This window comes from Saccostrea cucullata, unplaced genomic scaffold, assembly GCF_032062105.1.
Source record: "Saccostrea cucullata isolate Sc308-1 unplaced genomic scaffold, CSIRO_AGI_Scuc_v1 ctg9, whole genome shotgun sequence".
In the NCBI taxonomy this organism is placed as follows: Eukaryota; Metazoa; Mollusca; class Bivalvia; order Ostreida; family Ostreidae; genus Saccostrea; species Saccostrea cuccullata.
In genome coordinates, this window is record NW_026935030.1 from 269513 (window position 1) to 285277 (window position 15765).

The window sequence follows — 15765 nt, forward strand, 5'->3', positions numbered from 1 at the left end:
CTGGAAAATGTATTTATTAATGAAGGTAATATCCCTTTAGAACTATATACTTTGCATGTTTTTATACTTATGTACGCTGATGATATGGTAATTTGTGCAGAGACAGCTAATGAATTGCAGAATATGTTAAATACCCTATCTTATTATTGTACAGAATGGGATCTGGAAGTTAATGTTGAAAAAACTAAAATTGTTGTATTCAGAAACGGAGGGAAAATTGGTTGTAATGAAACATGGTCATTTAATGGTAAAGAGATAGAGGTGATGGATCATTTTGTGTATCTTGGGTTACTCTTAAATTTTAACGGAAAATTCTTGGTGACCCAGAAGCAATTAGCCTCTCAGGGACGTAAAGCTATGTTTGCTCTTAAAGCATCCATCAGTGAATTATATCTAAACCACTGTACAATCTTATCTCTTTTTGACACATATGTAAGCAGTATTTTGAATTACGGATGTGAAGTGTGGGGTCATCATAAGGGTCCGGATATTGAAAAAATTCATATAGATTTTTAAAGAAATGTACTAGGAGTGAAAAAGAATACAAACACTGTGATGCTATATTTTGAAACAGGCCGTATGCCTATGTATATTTCACGTATTACTAGAATGTTTAAATACTGGTTTAAATTGTTACATACAAGCAATTGTATTTTGAAAGCGGCATATGGTATGTTATATAGTGAGTGTGAGAATCCAAATTTTAGGGGTAATAATTGGGCATGTGTTATCAAAAAACAACTGTGTAATTTAGGACTTAATTATATCTGGAATGAACAGAATAACTTGGATAGTCGAATTTGTCTTCATGTCATACAAGAGAGATTGAAAGATAATTTTGTACAGAATTTATTATGTGATATGGATAAAGAATCAAAGTGTAGTATATATAAATACTTGGTTAGTAACTTCCGTCTACAGTACTACTTGGTGAAGCCTATTCCAAAAATGTTTAAGAGATATATTTCTAAAATTCGTTTTTCCTCGCACAACCTATTAATTGAAACTGGTAGGCACAAAAATATCCCAAGAGACCAAAGATTTTGTCCAATTTGTAAATCACATAAAGATATAGAGGATGAATATCATTTTATACTCATATGTCCTAAATACGTAGACTTGAGAAAACAAGCTAATTCAGAGAATTCGTGTCCCCCGCTTAGGGAAAAAGTCGGCTCCCCCTGACTGAATTTGTAGAATTATTAAATGTATACATGTATACTGAAGGAAATAAAATACATGTATGTCAATAGGCATATAAAGATTTGATTGCTTATTCTTTATTATGTGTATAGAAGATTTTTTTATATGGAATATTTATCACACTGTAATGATGATTTTATAACCTGATAAATTTTTCATTTCACATGCTGAATACTATCAAATATTTAAAAAAAAAAAAAAAAAAAGAAAGGTTCGACCGAGATTCGATCTCGGGACCACGCACATTTTAAGCGAGAGACATAACCACTAGACCACGGAGTCGCTTTACTTAGAGTGAAGTATATGCAGAACTGAAGTCACATACATGTATATATTCATGTTTTCATGTTCGGTATTCTCAAAATTTTACACAATCCATGGTGTTTGATTTATTTAGCCTTTATTAAACAGTTATAATAGATGTAATAAGAACATCAAGTCCGCCGAGAACCTGTTTTATACGCAATAACTCTCCTCATGCCCCTGCGCTAAAAATAGCGACATGTAATACTATAAATACTAATAAAACAAACGGGGCGGGGCACTTTGAGAGGGGCGAGAGACGTCCTAGGGAGTTTTGGTATAAAATTACATTGCATAAGCTCAAAATCTTCTTGAAATATCGCCCGGAAATGATAGTGTTACACACAGACAGAATGTATAAATTTACGACCTTGAACTTTGACCTTTTGACCTCAAAATCAATAGGGGTCTTCTTTAGGCCACAGGGAGTTGTTATGTAAAATTTCATTGCGATAGCTCAAATGGTTCTAGAGATATCGTGTGGAAACGAAAGTGTTTTAACAGACAGAATTTGCTTATTTATGACCTTGACCTTTGACCTTTTGACCTCAAAATCAATAGGGGTCTTCTTTAGTCCATAGGGAGTTGGTATGCTAAATTTCATTGCAAAAGCTCAAAGGGTTCTCGAGATATCGTGTGGAAACGAAAGCGTTACAGACAGACAGAAAGACGGACGGACGGACAAACCCAAATTAATATCCCCCACTTTTCAAGCGGGGGACAAAAAATCATTAAGAAATATTATTGGAGCAAACCCTCTGTGTTTAAATTTATACAGCTCATTAGTGTTAATAATGTCAAAGAACTATGTAATCTTGGAAAATATATTTTAAAAGCTTTTGAATTAAGGAACTGCTAATAATTTATATGTATGTTATATGTAAGCTTTACATGCCTATTGTATTTATTATGTTCCCCAAACGAAGTTGGGGAACATATTGTTTTTACTCTGTTTCTTCTTCTTATTATTATTATTAAGGTCTTCCGTTTCAGACGGAAGACCTTATAGTGATTCTACTGTTTCTTATTATTTTTTTTTCCCCTTTCCCCCTTTTCTTTTTTTGACGATTTCTCAGAGATGACTAGACGGATTCTCATGAAATTTTCAGAGATGATAGAAAATAAACATATATTTCAAATGCAGTTTACAGTTTTTCAAAATTCACTTCCGGTCGTCAGATTTGTCCGATTTCCGCTTTTTTCAAAAAAGTTTTGTCCGAGTCATATCTCAGAAACGGTAAGAGATTAAGACACCAAACTTATATGAGTAATAGATCTTGAAAAGTAGGCAAAACCAATCGGGTTAACATTGTCCGCCGTCACTTCCGGTCGTCACAGGAAGTGATCAAATAAATCAAAAATTTGAACTTTTTCTTTTTTGAAACTTTTTTGCATTACATAATAGCGTCTTATATGTAGTTTCGAAATATGTAAGTCCCACCGGAAATGAAAACGACAACTTCCGGTTATAAGAGAAAAACTGCATAATTTGAGTATTTTTCTTTCCCATAAATATTTTTTTATATATAAAGTATTTGTAAAGATGTTTGGATATGTTATTAAGACTGCAAATGTCTTAAGTAACGTCAAACATCTTTGTAAAATTCACTTCCGGTCGCGTGATTTTCTGTCCTCAAAATGAGAAGTTATCATAGCTAGATCTCGTAAACGGTAAGAGATGAAGACACCAAACTTATAGGAGTGGTAGATCTTGAAGAGTAAGTAAATATATTTGGGTTAAGATCGTGCGCCGTCACTTCCGGTTGTCACAGGAAGTGATAAAAGAAATTGAAAAATTCAACTTTTCTTTATGGAAACCCTTTTGCATCACATTATAGCATTTTATTTGTAGTTTTGAAATATGTCAGTATCACCGGAAACAAAAACGACAACTTCCGGTTATAAGAGAAAAACTAAATAATTTGAGTATTTTTCTTTCACATTAATATTTTTTATAGATAAAATATTTGTAATGATTTTTGGATGTATTATTCAGACTGCAACTGTTTGCTGTAACGTCAAATATCTTTGTAAAATTCACTTCCGGTTGCGTGATTTCCTGTCCTCAAAATAAGAAGTTATCATAGCTAGATCTCGTAAACGGTTAGAGATTAAGAAACCAAACTTTAAGGAGTGATATATCATGATAAGTAGACAATTCCACTGGGAAAACATTGTTCGCCGTCACTTCAGCTTGTCACAGGAAGTGAACAAATCAATAAAAAAAAAATTCTACTTTTCTTATGGAATCTTTCTTAGTGATACTTTAAAGCATCTTATTTGTAGTTTTGAAATATGTCAGTCCCACTGGAAACAAAAACGACAACTTCCGGTTATGAGAGAAAAGCTGCAAAAATTTAGTATCATACTATCCCATAATTTTTTTTTCTTATAAAAAGAGCATTTGAAATAATTTAAGGACATGCTATCAAAATGAAATGTCTAGAGTAACCTCAAGTATCTTTACAAAAATTTACTTACGATCATGTGAGTTTTTTGTCCTCAAAATGAGAAGATAACATTACGAGATCTCTTAAACTGTAACAGATCAAAACACTAAACTTATATGAATAATAAACCATGAAGATTGTGCAACAGATATAGGGTAAAATGCGTCCGCCGTTACTTCCGGTCGTCACTGAAAGTGATAAAAAAATTGAAAATGATTTTTGTAAATGTTATTAAGACTATAATTGTCTAAAGTAAGGTCGAGAATCTTGGTAAGAAACACCTCCGGTCGTTTGTTTTCCTGAAATCATTTAAAATACTAGGTGCCTTTTTTAACATAGATAAAAGCTCATCCATGCAGATAAATAGAGGAGAACGGAAGACCTTCTTTGTTGCTGTAGCAACAAGAGTTTCTAGTTATTATTTTTTTCTTCCCTTTTTGTTTTCGACGATTTCTCAGAGATGACTGAATGGATTTTCATGAAATTTTCAGGGATGATAGAGAGTAAAAATATCTTTAAAATACAGTTTTCAATTTTTCAAAAGTCACTCCCGGTCGTCAGATATGTCCGATTTCCGCTTTTTTCAAAAAAGTTTTGTCCGAGTCATATCTCAGAAACGGTAAGAGATTAACACACCAAACTTATATAAGTAATAGATCTTGATAAGTAGACAAAACCAATCGGGTTAAGATTGTCCGCCGTCACTTCCGGTCGTCACAGGAAGTGATCAAAAATTCGAAATTTTCAACTTTTTCTTTTTTGAAACTTTTTTGCATCACATAATAGCATCTTATTCGTACTTTCAAAATATGTCAGTCCCACCGGAAACAAAAACGACAACTTCCGGTTATTAGAGAAAAACTGCATATTTTCAGTATTTTTCTTTCCCATAAGGCCATACCAATTTCTAATATAGTTCGTCGGATTCGCCGCTTCTATTTATTACAAATGCAAATTATAATATAAAAAAAAAAATGTCCGCGCACGCTTCCAAAAAAATCCGACTACATTTTTTTTCTCGACTTTTTGCACAAGAACTTTGAAACTTGCATGACAGATGCGCGGGATTTATAGTGAGATTGAATCAGTTTGTAAAGTTTTGCACCATGTCTGTTGAACTGTTCATATGTACTAAGGGTGTGCAATTAGCATCCCCTGACGCCCGGGGCTAACATTTTTGGGGGTCGGGATAGTGGTTTTCTACAAGGAGGTAGCCCGTCGGGCTAGTAAAAAATATAACTACACACGCAATACATGAAAAGCACAACCGGTATTTTAACTCGTTTTTGGCTATAAAATTCCCAACCAGTTTATATTTTCCAGACAACATACTCCTACTGTCAACAAATCTCCATAATCTTTCTTTTGTTTTGAATGATTTAAGATGAAAACAAAATGAATTTAATTTCATTCTAAATGAGCTAGTGCAATATGATCAGAGAAAGGGAAGAAAATTTATTGAAGTTCATTTTAATTTTATTTCATAATAATTTAAACATGACTGAATTTGATATTGAGAATTAAAACTTTGACTTTAAAAAGAATGACCTCAGTACCCTGACTTTTATCAGCAATTAATTTCTTTTTCAACATTACTTTATAGTTTTATTTTAATTTTTGCCCCTGTATTTGGGCTAGTAACTTTGCAGCTGCCACTAGCCTGTGGGCTAGTACTTGATGTTTTTAATCGCACAACACTGTGTACTATAGTTAAAAACAATGGGTACAAAGTTGTTTCATACATAGCAATAGAAATTGAAGCAGAGGAGATGTTTGAAAACATTACATTTATGAAGGTAAAGTCTTTGAAATTTGACACATTTTTACTTATTAAAAAAAATTCCCAAAAAGTTAAGAATGATAAGTTCATGTGGTATGCAAATGATATCTATCTTTATTTTTTAGGTTCACGCTCTTTGAAATCACACTTTATCAAAAAATATATATATGTATTAATTATATTTGCTCGCCTCATAATTTTGAAACCCAAAATAAAAAACTAGTGCTAATTGTAACGGGGACCGTTACAGATGTTCCCCAAACGCTCCCCAACTCTCTTTTGGTGCCATATTCCCTGTAAGCTTCATTAATTAAGACAAACGCTATGCATTTGAGACTTTAACAACGTTTATCGAGAAGTGTACCAAGTTCAGTCAAATTTTAGCATTGCACGCGTGCGCATGTGAACGCATGTGCGTAATGACCATATCATCTTGTCTACACAATCTATATATTTCAATATACTAAATATTAAAGTATTTAATCCAAAAGTATTAAAAAATACGCTTATGCAAGTTTATTTTTGAATTTACTCATTTCACGTGTACGCACGTGCATACATGAGCATGGTGACCATACCTTATTGTAGAAGTTCATTATATCTATCTATGTTATAAATCTCACCCCGTTCGGTTGGAAACCAAGGAAGTTATAGATGTTTTCAGTTTCAGCCAATCACATTGCAGCTTAAGTACACTCACGTGTATGCATGTGCATGGTGACCATACCTTCTTGTAGAAGTCCATTATACATGTATCTATCTATGTTCCAAATCCCATCCTGTTTGGTTGAAAACCAAGGGAGTTATAACTATTTAAAGTTTGAGCCAATCAGATTGTAGCGCACGTGCATGCACGTGTTTTCATGAAAATTGCTATATATCATGTTGTAGAATATCCTAATGCATGGCTATGTTCAAAATTTCAAAGGATTTTTCCAAAAAACAAGAAATATATTGAGACTTTAGTTTCAGCCAATCAGAGCGAAGCGCACGTGCATGCGCGTGAGATCTTGTTATTTTGACCATGTCATATTGTCTATGTTACTAATATATCCTTTTATTATGAGTTTCAAAGCAATTCATCAAAAATGTAAGAAGTTACGCTTGTATTCATTATATTGATCATTTCTAGTGTTGCACGTGCGCGCTCTTGCAAGCACGTGCGCGCAAAATGACCTTCGTTCCGCGAATCTACATAACATGTCTACTGACCCTAAAAACATTTCACCGTAGTCGGATGTGTAGTTTACGAGATCATTCGCGGACAAAAAAGTGCCCAGGAAGAAGAAAAATAATAATAATAAGAAACAGAGTAAAAACAATATGTTCCCCAACTTCGTTTGGGGAACATAATAATATTTATAAAAAAATTTCGCTCGCTCGCCTCACTTTTTATTTTTGAAAATCCGAAGAACTATTTTACAAATTGGTATGGCCTAAATATTTTTTATGGATGAAGTATTTGTAATGATTTTTTGATATGTTATTCAGACTGCAAATGTCTACAGTAACGTCAAATATCTTTGTAAAATTCACTTCCGGTCGCATGATTTCCTGTCCTCAAAATGAGAAGTTATCATATAGCTAGATCTCGTAAACGGTAAAAGATTAAGAAACAAAACTTATAGGAATGATAGATCTTGAGGAGTAGGCAAAATCAGTGGTGCTAAGATTGTCAGCCGTCACTTCCGGTCGTCAGAGGAAGTGATCCAAAAAATCGAAATTTTCAACTTTTTGTTTATGAAACTGTTTTTGCATCATATTATAGCATCTTATTTGTAGTTTTCAAATGTTTCAGTACCACCGGAAACAAAAAAAGACAACTTCCGGTTAAGAGAGAAAAACTACATAATTTGAGTATTTTTCTTTCCTATGAATATTTCTTATTGATAAAGTATTTGTCAGGATTTTTAGATATTTTATTCAGACTGTACGTGTCTACAATAACCTCAAACATCTTTGTAAAATTTACTTCCGGTCGCGTTATTTCTTGTCCTCAAAATGAGAAGTTATTATTGCTAGATCTCGTAAACGGTAAGAGACTAAGACAACAAACTTATAGGAGTGATAGATCTTGATGAGTAGGCAAATCCATTTTGATTAACATTGTACGCTATCACTTCCGGTTGTCACAGGAAGTGAACAAATAAATAAAAAAAATCAACTTTTCTTATGGAATCTTTCTTAGTAAGACATTATATCATCTTATTTTTAGTTTTGAAATATGTCAGTCCCACTGGAAATAAAGACAACAACTTCTGGTTATAAAAGAAAAACTGCATAAATTTAGTATCATACTATCTCTTAAATATTTTTTTTATAAAAAGAGCAGTTGAAATAATTTTAGGACATGTTATTCAAACTGAAATGTTTAGAGTTACCTCAAATATTCTTTTCAAAAATTTATTTCCGGTCACGTGATTTCTTGCCCTCAAAATGAGAAGATAATATAACGATATCTTTTAAACTGTAACAGATCAAGACACTAAACTTATATGAATAATAAACCATGAAGATTGGCCAATTGATTTTTTTTACATGTTATTAAGACTATAATTGTCTAAAATAAAGTAAAGGAACTTGGTAAATTCTACCTCCGGCTGTTTGTTTGTTTAAATCATTTTAAATATTTTGTGCCTTTTTTAATCATTATAAAAGCTCATTCTTGCAGATAAATAGAGGAGAACGGAAGACCTTCTTTGTTGCTGTTGCAACAAGAGTTTCTAGTTATTATGTTCCCCAAACGAAGTTTGGGAACATATTGTTTTTACTCTGTTTCTTATTATTATTTTTCTTCTTCCTGGGCACTTTTTTGTCCGCGAATGATCTCGTAAACTACACATCCGAATAAGGTGAAATGTTTTTAGGGTCAGTAGACATGTTATGTAGATTTGCGGAACGAAGGTCATTTTGCGCGCACGTGCTTGCAAGAGCGCGCACGTGCAACACGAGAAATGACCAATATAATGAATATAAGCGTAACCTTTTACATTTTTGATGAAATGCTTTGAAACTTATAATATAAGGATATATGAGTAACATCGACAATTTGACATGGTCAAAATTGCAAGATCTCACGCGCATGCAGGTGCGCTTTGCTCTGATTGGCTGAAACTAAAGTCTCAATATATTTCTTGTTTTTTGACAAAATGCTTTGAAATTTTGAACTTTGCCATGTATTAGGATATTCTACAATATGATATAGAACAATTTTCATGGAAACTCGTGAATGCACGTGCGCTGCAATCTGATTGGCTCAAACTTTGAATAGCTATAACTCCCTTGGTTATCAACCAAACAGGACGGGATTTGGATCATAGATAGATATAATAGACTTCTACATGAAGGTATGGTCACTATGCATATGCATACACGTGTGTGTACGTGTGCTTCAATCTAATTGGCTGAAACTTCAAACAGCTATAACTCCCTTGGTTTTCAACCAAACAGGGTGGGATTTAGAACATAGATAGATATAATGGACTTCTACAAGAAGGTATGGTCACCATGTTCATGTATGCACGTGCGTGCATGTGAAATGAGTAAAATAAAAAAAATCTTGAATGAGCGTATTTTTAGAAATACTTTTGGATTAAATACTTTAATATTTGGTATATTAAATTATATAGATTTTGTAGACAAAATGATATGGTCATTACGTACATGCACTCACATGTGCACGCATGCAACGCTAAAATTTGAATGAACTTGGTATACTTCAGGGTAAACGTTGTTCAATTCTCAAATGCATAGCGTTTGTCTTATTTAATGAAGCTTACAGGGAATATGGCACCAAAAGGGAGTTGGGGAGCGTTTGGGGAACATCTGTAACGGTCCCCGTTACAATTAGCACTAGTTATTATTTTTCTTCTCGGGAAAATTTTGTCCGCGAATGATCTTGTAAAGTACACATCCGATTAAGGGGAAACCTTTTTAGGGTAAGTAGGCATGTTATGTAGATTTGCGGAATCAAGGTCATTTTGCGCGCACGTGCTTGCAAGAGCGCGCACGTGCAAAACTTGAAATGACCAATATATAATGGATATAACCGTAACTTTTCTATTTTTAGACGAAATGTTTTGAAACTCATAATGTAAGGATATATGAGTAGTATGCACAAGATGACATGGTCAAAATAGCAAGATCGCACGTGCAAGCTTCTGATTGGCTGAAACTAAAGTCTCAATATCTTTCTTGTTTTTTGATAAAATCATTTGAAATTTTGAACATAGTCATACATTAGGGAGATCTACAGCCCGTAATAAAAGAAATATCATGAAAACATGTGCATGCACGTGTGCTTGCAAGAGCTCGCACGTGCAACACGAGAAATGTCCAATATAATTGATACAGATGTAACTATTTAAATTATTGATGATATGCTTTAAAACTCATATTAGAAGTATATATTAGAAGCATAGACAAGATGACATGGTCAAAAAAGCAAGATCTCACGCGCATGCACGTGCACTTTGCTCTGATTGGCTGAAACTAAAGTCTCAATATCTTTCTTGTTTTTTGACAAAATCCTTTGAAATTTTAAATATAGACATGCATTAGGATATCCTACAATAAGATATATAGCAATTATTTTGAAAACGCGTGCATGCACGTGCGCTGCAATCTGATTGGCTTATGCTTTAAATAGCTATAACTCCCTTGGTTTTCAACCAAACAGGATGGGATTTGAAACATAGATAGATATAATGGACTTCTACAAGAAGACATGGTCACCATGCACATGCATACACGTGCATGTACGTGCGCTGCAATCTGATTGGCTGAAACTTTGACAGCTATAACTCCCTTGGTTTTCAACCAAACGGGGTGGGATTTAGAACATAGATAGATGTAATGGACTTCTACAAGAAAGTATGGTCGCCATGCTCATGTGAGCACGTGCGTGCACGTGAAATGAGTAAAATCAAAAATACACTTGAATTAGCGTATTTTTTAATACGTTTGGATTAAATACTTTGATATTTAGTATATTAAAATCTATAGATTGTAAAGACAAGATTGTATGGTCATTACGCACATGCATTCACATGCGCACGCGTGCAATGCTAGAATTTGAATGAAATTGGTACACTTCTGGGTAAACGTTGTTAAAGTCTCAAATGCGTAGAGTTTGTCTTATTTAATGAAGCTTATAGGGAATATGGCACCAAAAGGGAGTTGGGGGGCGTTTGGGGAACATCTGTAACGGTCCCCGTTACAATTAGCACTAGTTACATTTGTAAATCTGTAAAGGACAGTTATAAGATCCCTGTCATACAGTATCATTGTGTCTTTTTTTTCCCTATCATATGTACAACCGTTCATTTCCTATGTAAATATTATTGTACATTTTTGTCCCCCGCTTGAAAAGTGGGGGATATTAATTTGGGTTTGTCCGTCCGTCCGTCCGTCCGTCTGTCCGTCCGTCCGTCCGTCTTTCTGTCTGTCTGTAACGCTTTCGTTTCCACACGATATCTCAAGAACCCTTTGAGCTTTTGCAATGAAATTTAGCATAGCAACTCCCTATGGACTAAAGAAGACCCCTATTGATTTTGAGGTCAAAAGGTCAAAGGTCAAGGTCATAAATAAGCAAATTCTGTCTGTTAAAACACTTTCGTTTCCACACGATATCTCTAGAACCATTTGAGCTATTGCAATGAAATTTTACATAACAACTCCCTGTGGCCTAAAGAAGACCCCTATTGATTTTGAGGTCAAAAGGTCAAAGTTCAAGGTCGTAAATTTATACATTCTGTCTGTGTGTAACACTATCATTTCCGGGCGATATTTCAGGAAGATTTTGAGCTTATGCAATGTCATTTTATACCAAAACTCCCTAGGACGTCTCTCGCCCCTCTCAAAGTGCCCCGCCCCGTTTGTTTTATTGTCCCCCGCTTGAAAAGTGGGGGATATTAATTTGGGTTTGTCCGTCCGTCCGTCCGTCCGTCCGTCCGTCCGTCTGTCTGTCCGTCCGTCCGTCCGTCTTTCTGTCTGTCTGTAACGCTTTCGTTTCCACACGATATCTCGAGAACCCTTTGAGCTTTTGCAATGAAATTTAGTATAGCAACTCCCTGTGGACTAAAGAAGACCCCTATTGATTTTGAGGTCAAAAGGTCAAAGGTCAAGGTCATAAATAAGCAAATTCTGTCTGTTAAAACACTTTCGTTTCCACACGATATCTCTAGAACCATTAGAGCTATTGCAATGAAATTTTATATAACAACTCCCTGTGGCCTAATGAAGACCCCTATTGATTTTGAGGTCAAAAGGTCAAAGTTCAAGGTCGTAAATTTATACATTCTGTCTGTGTGTAATACTATCATTTCCGGGCGATATTTCAAGAAGATTTTGAGCTTATGCAATGTAATTTTATACCAAAACTCCCTAGGACGTCTCTCGCCCCTCTCAAAGTGCCCCGCCCCGTTTGTTTTATTGTCCCCCGCTTGAAAAGTGGGGGATATTAATTTGGGTTTGTCCGTCCGTCCGTCCGTCCGTCCGTCTTTCTGTCTGTCTGTAACGCTTTCGTTTCCACACGATATCTCGAGAACCCTTTGAGCTTTTGCAATGAAATTTAGCACAGCAACTCCCTATGAACTAAAGAAGACCCCTATTGATTTTGAGGTCAAAAGGTCAAAGGTCAAGGTCATAAATAAGCAAATTCTGTCTGTTAAAACACTTTCGTTTCCACACGATATCTCGAGAACCATTTGAGCTATTGCGATGAAATTTTATATAACAACTCCCTGTGGCCTAATGAAGACCCCTATTGATTTTGAGGTCAAAAGGTCAAAGTTCAAGGTCGTAAATTTATACATTCTGTCTGTATGTAATACTATCATTTCCGGGCGATATTTCAAGAAGATTTTGAGCTTATGCAATGTAATTTTATACCAAAACTCCCTAGGACGTCTCTCGCCCCTCTCAAAGTGCCCCGCCCCGTTTGTTTTATTAGTATTTATAGTATTACATGTCGCTATTTTTAGCGCAGGGGCATGAGGAGAGTTATTGCGTATAAAACAGGTTCTCGGCGGACTTTATGTTCTTATAACATCTATTAGAACTGTTTCATAAAGGCTAAATAAATCAAACACCATGGATTGTGTAAAATTTTGAGAATACCGAACATGAAAACATGAATATATACATGTATGTGACTTCAATTCTGCATATAATTCACAGCGCGTAAAGCGATTCCGTGGTCTAGGGGTTATGTCTCTCGCTTCGACTGTGAGTGGTCGGGGGATCGTATCTCGATCGCTCCTCTCTTTTTTTTTTTTTTTTTTTTTTTAAATACTTTTTTTTTTACTAAATGATAGTATTCAGCATGTGAAATGAAAAATTTATGAGGTTATAAAATCATCATTACAGTGTGATAAACATTCCATATAAAAAAATCTTCTATACACATAATAAAGAATAAGCAATCAAATCTTTATATGCATATTGACATACATGTATTTTATTTGCTTCAGTATACATGTATACATTTAATAATTCTACAAATTCAGTCAGGGGGAGCCGACTTTTTCCCTAAGCGGGGGACACGAATTCTCTGAATTAGCTTGTTAGTATTTATAGTATTACATGTCGCTATTTTTAGCGCAGGAGCATGAGGAGAGTTATTGCGTATAAAACAGGTTCTCGGCGGACTTTATGTTCTTATTACATCTATTAGAACTGTTTAATAAAGGCTAAATAAATCAAACACCATGGATTGTGTAAAATTTTGAGAATACCGAACATGAAAACATGAATTATATACATGTATGTGACTTCAGTTCTGCATATACTTCACTCCGAGTAAAGCGACTCCGTGGTCTAGTGGTTATGACTCTCGCTTCAAATGTGAGAGGACCCGGGATCGAGTATCGGTTGCATCGTTCTTTTTTTTTCTTTTTTTTTTAAATCCTTTTTTTTTTTACTAAATGATAGCATTCAGCATGTGAAATGAAATATTTATGAGGTTATAAAATCATCATTACAGTGTGATAAATATTCCATATGAAAAAATCTTCTATACACATAATAAAGAATAAGCAATCAAATCTTTATATGCATATTGACATACATGTATTTTATTTCCTTCAGTATACATGTATACATTTAATAATTCTACAAATTCAGTCAGGGGGAGCCGACTTTTTCCTTAAGCGGGGGACACGAATTCTCTGAATTAGCTTGTTTTATATGCCATAGGATGTTTATCCTGAGCAATAAATAAATTACAATGTCAGTAAAATAACGTCAAGCTTGTGTTTCATCGAGATACAAAATATCAAATTGAGATTATATTATTTATCCAATTACACTGTATTACAATAAAGACTATCTATTAGTTTATTGTATGTAATGTGCATTTTAATTAAGGAAAGGTGATGCATACAAGGATTAGATGACTGGATTTGTTTATATTTTTAAATTAACTAATTTTGATGGTAGATGATGTGGTTAATTTTAATAAATTTCTGAATATTAAGAAATTGCATACTTTCTTTGTTGTTCAAAATTCTATCTTTTTGAAACCACCCTTAATAATCTATATAACTTCTTTTTTCACTATAAACCAATTACTGTGAAACTTTGAAAAATGAAAATCTGTATGCTGTTTAAGTTTTTCACTTTACTCAAATGAAGGGCAGCTACGTGTAGGTTGGAGTCCATACCTATTCTGTGGTTATACCAAACTGCATGATGTCAAAAACAACTTTTTAAATGCCCACGTGTGATTTGAATACTTACTTCCTGAGGGAGACTGGGAGATGCGACCGCCAGTTTTATACTAACGTCTGCCGTCTCTGGCCGAGGTGTATTGTGCAAAACTTCCTGCAGCCAGTGGTTCTAAGGGTTCCACGGTGTCACAATATGTGGCGTTACAGCGGCACACGATGTTTCCATCACCAAACGACAGCGGTGAGCAAGGAAGTCCTGAAATCAATTTGGAGCTTTTGTATGCATTCCCCTGATACTTCACAAAATACAAAATTATCTTATTTAAACTTCTTTATTACTTCTATAGATATTCAGATTGAGCTTTCAGGCGTGCACGTGGATACAGGAATAAAACAAAATGTGTCAAATATATATACAGATAATGATTTGAGACTTAGACTCAAAAGAGGGCCATCTGATCGCCAGGTTCTGGAAAAGGGTTTTGAAGAAGGGTAGTTTTTATCAATTCAAGAGGTGAATTTAAAATGTATAATTTTTGAGAAATTCATAAGGACATGAACTACGCAGCTTCACGCCTGCATATTTCATGAAGTGTTGTAATTCATGTCCTCGTGATTTTCAAAAATTAAATTCATCTTTTAGATTAACAACATGAATTTTGCAAGCTAACTTATCCTTACAACATCTAGTGTCTCTAGTCCCTTTGTAGCCGTGGCGCGACTGACAAATAAAGTTGCATGATTTTCTTGGGGAGGGGGCATCTTCTCCACCAATATCACTAAAGTTTGAATAAAGTGTCAACAGGAAGGAAGCACTTGACAATGTACGTTGGAAAAACAATCTGAATTTGCAATTTACACAGAAGACATCAACCCTTAAAAAAATTAATAGTGATTGTCAGGGGTCCCATTAGTAGGCTCACAATTACCTTGGACATTGTGAGCTAGATTGAAGCTCGACAAAATGCTTGTTGTTTACATTTGTAGACCTGTGGGAAGGTCTGAACACATCTTTTTTTTTTTTTTAATTTGAGCATCATATTGATGTGTACAGGTCTATACAATTCATCTACCTCATTTATTGATATGGTACCTGCCATATTTTTTTCAAAGAAAATGAAAAAAAATATGTAAATAATAAATATATATGTACGTTGGTGAAAAATATATATGCTAATATTAGTGTTGGCAAATCGGACGATTTTTAGTAACCGGTTACTCGCTCAATCTTCCGATCGAGTACCCGGTTACTCGGATGATTTATTGATATGTATCTTTTATCTCATATATTACTCATCGGTTCTAATAAAACACAAAGGAATTGTGAAATAACTTTATTTAAATATAATTATAATCAAAA

The 15765-nt window shown here is 34.3% G+C and overlaps 1 pseudogene; it reads right to left on the reverse strand.

The window, feature by feature from the left end:
- LOC134241717 (lysosomal acid glucosylceramidase-like) overlaps positions 1 to 15765 on the reverse strand; it is a 38040-nt pseudogene that overhangs the window by 13974 nt on the left and 8301 nt on the right.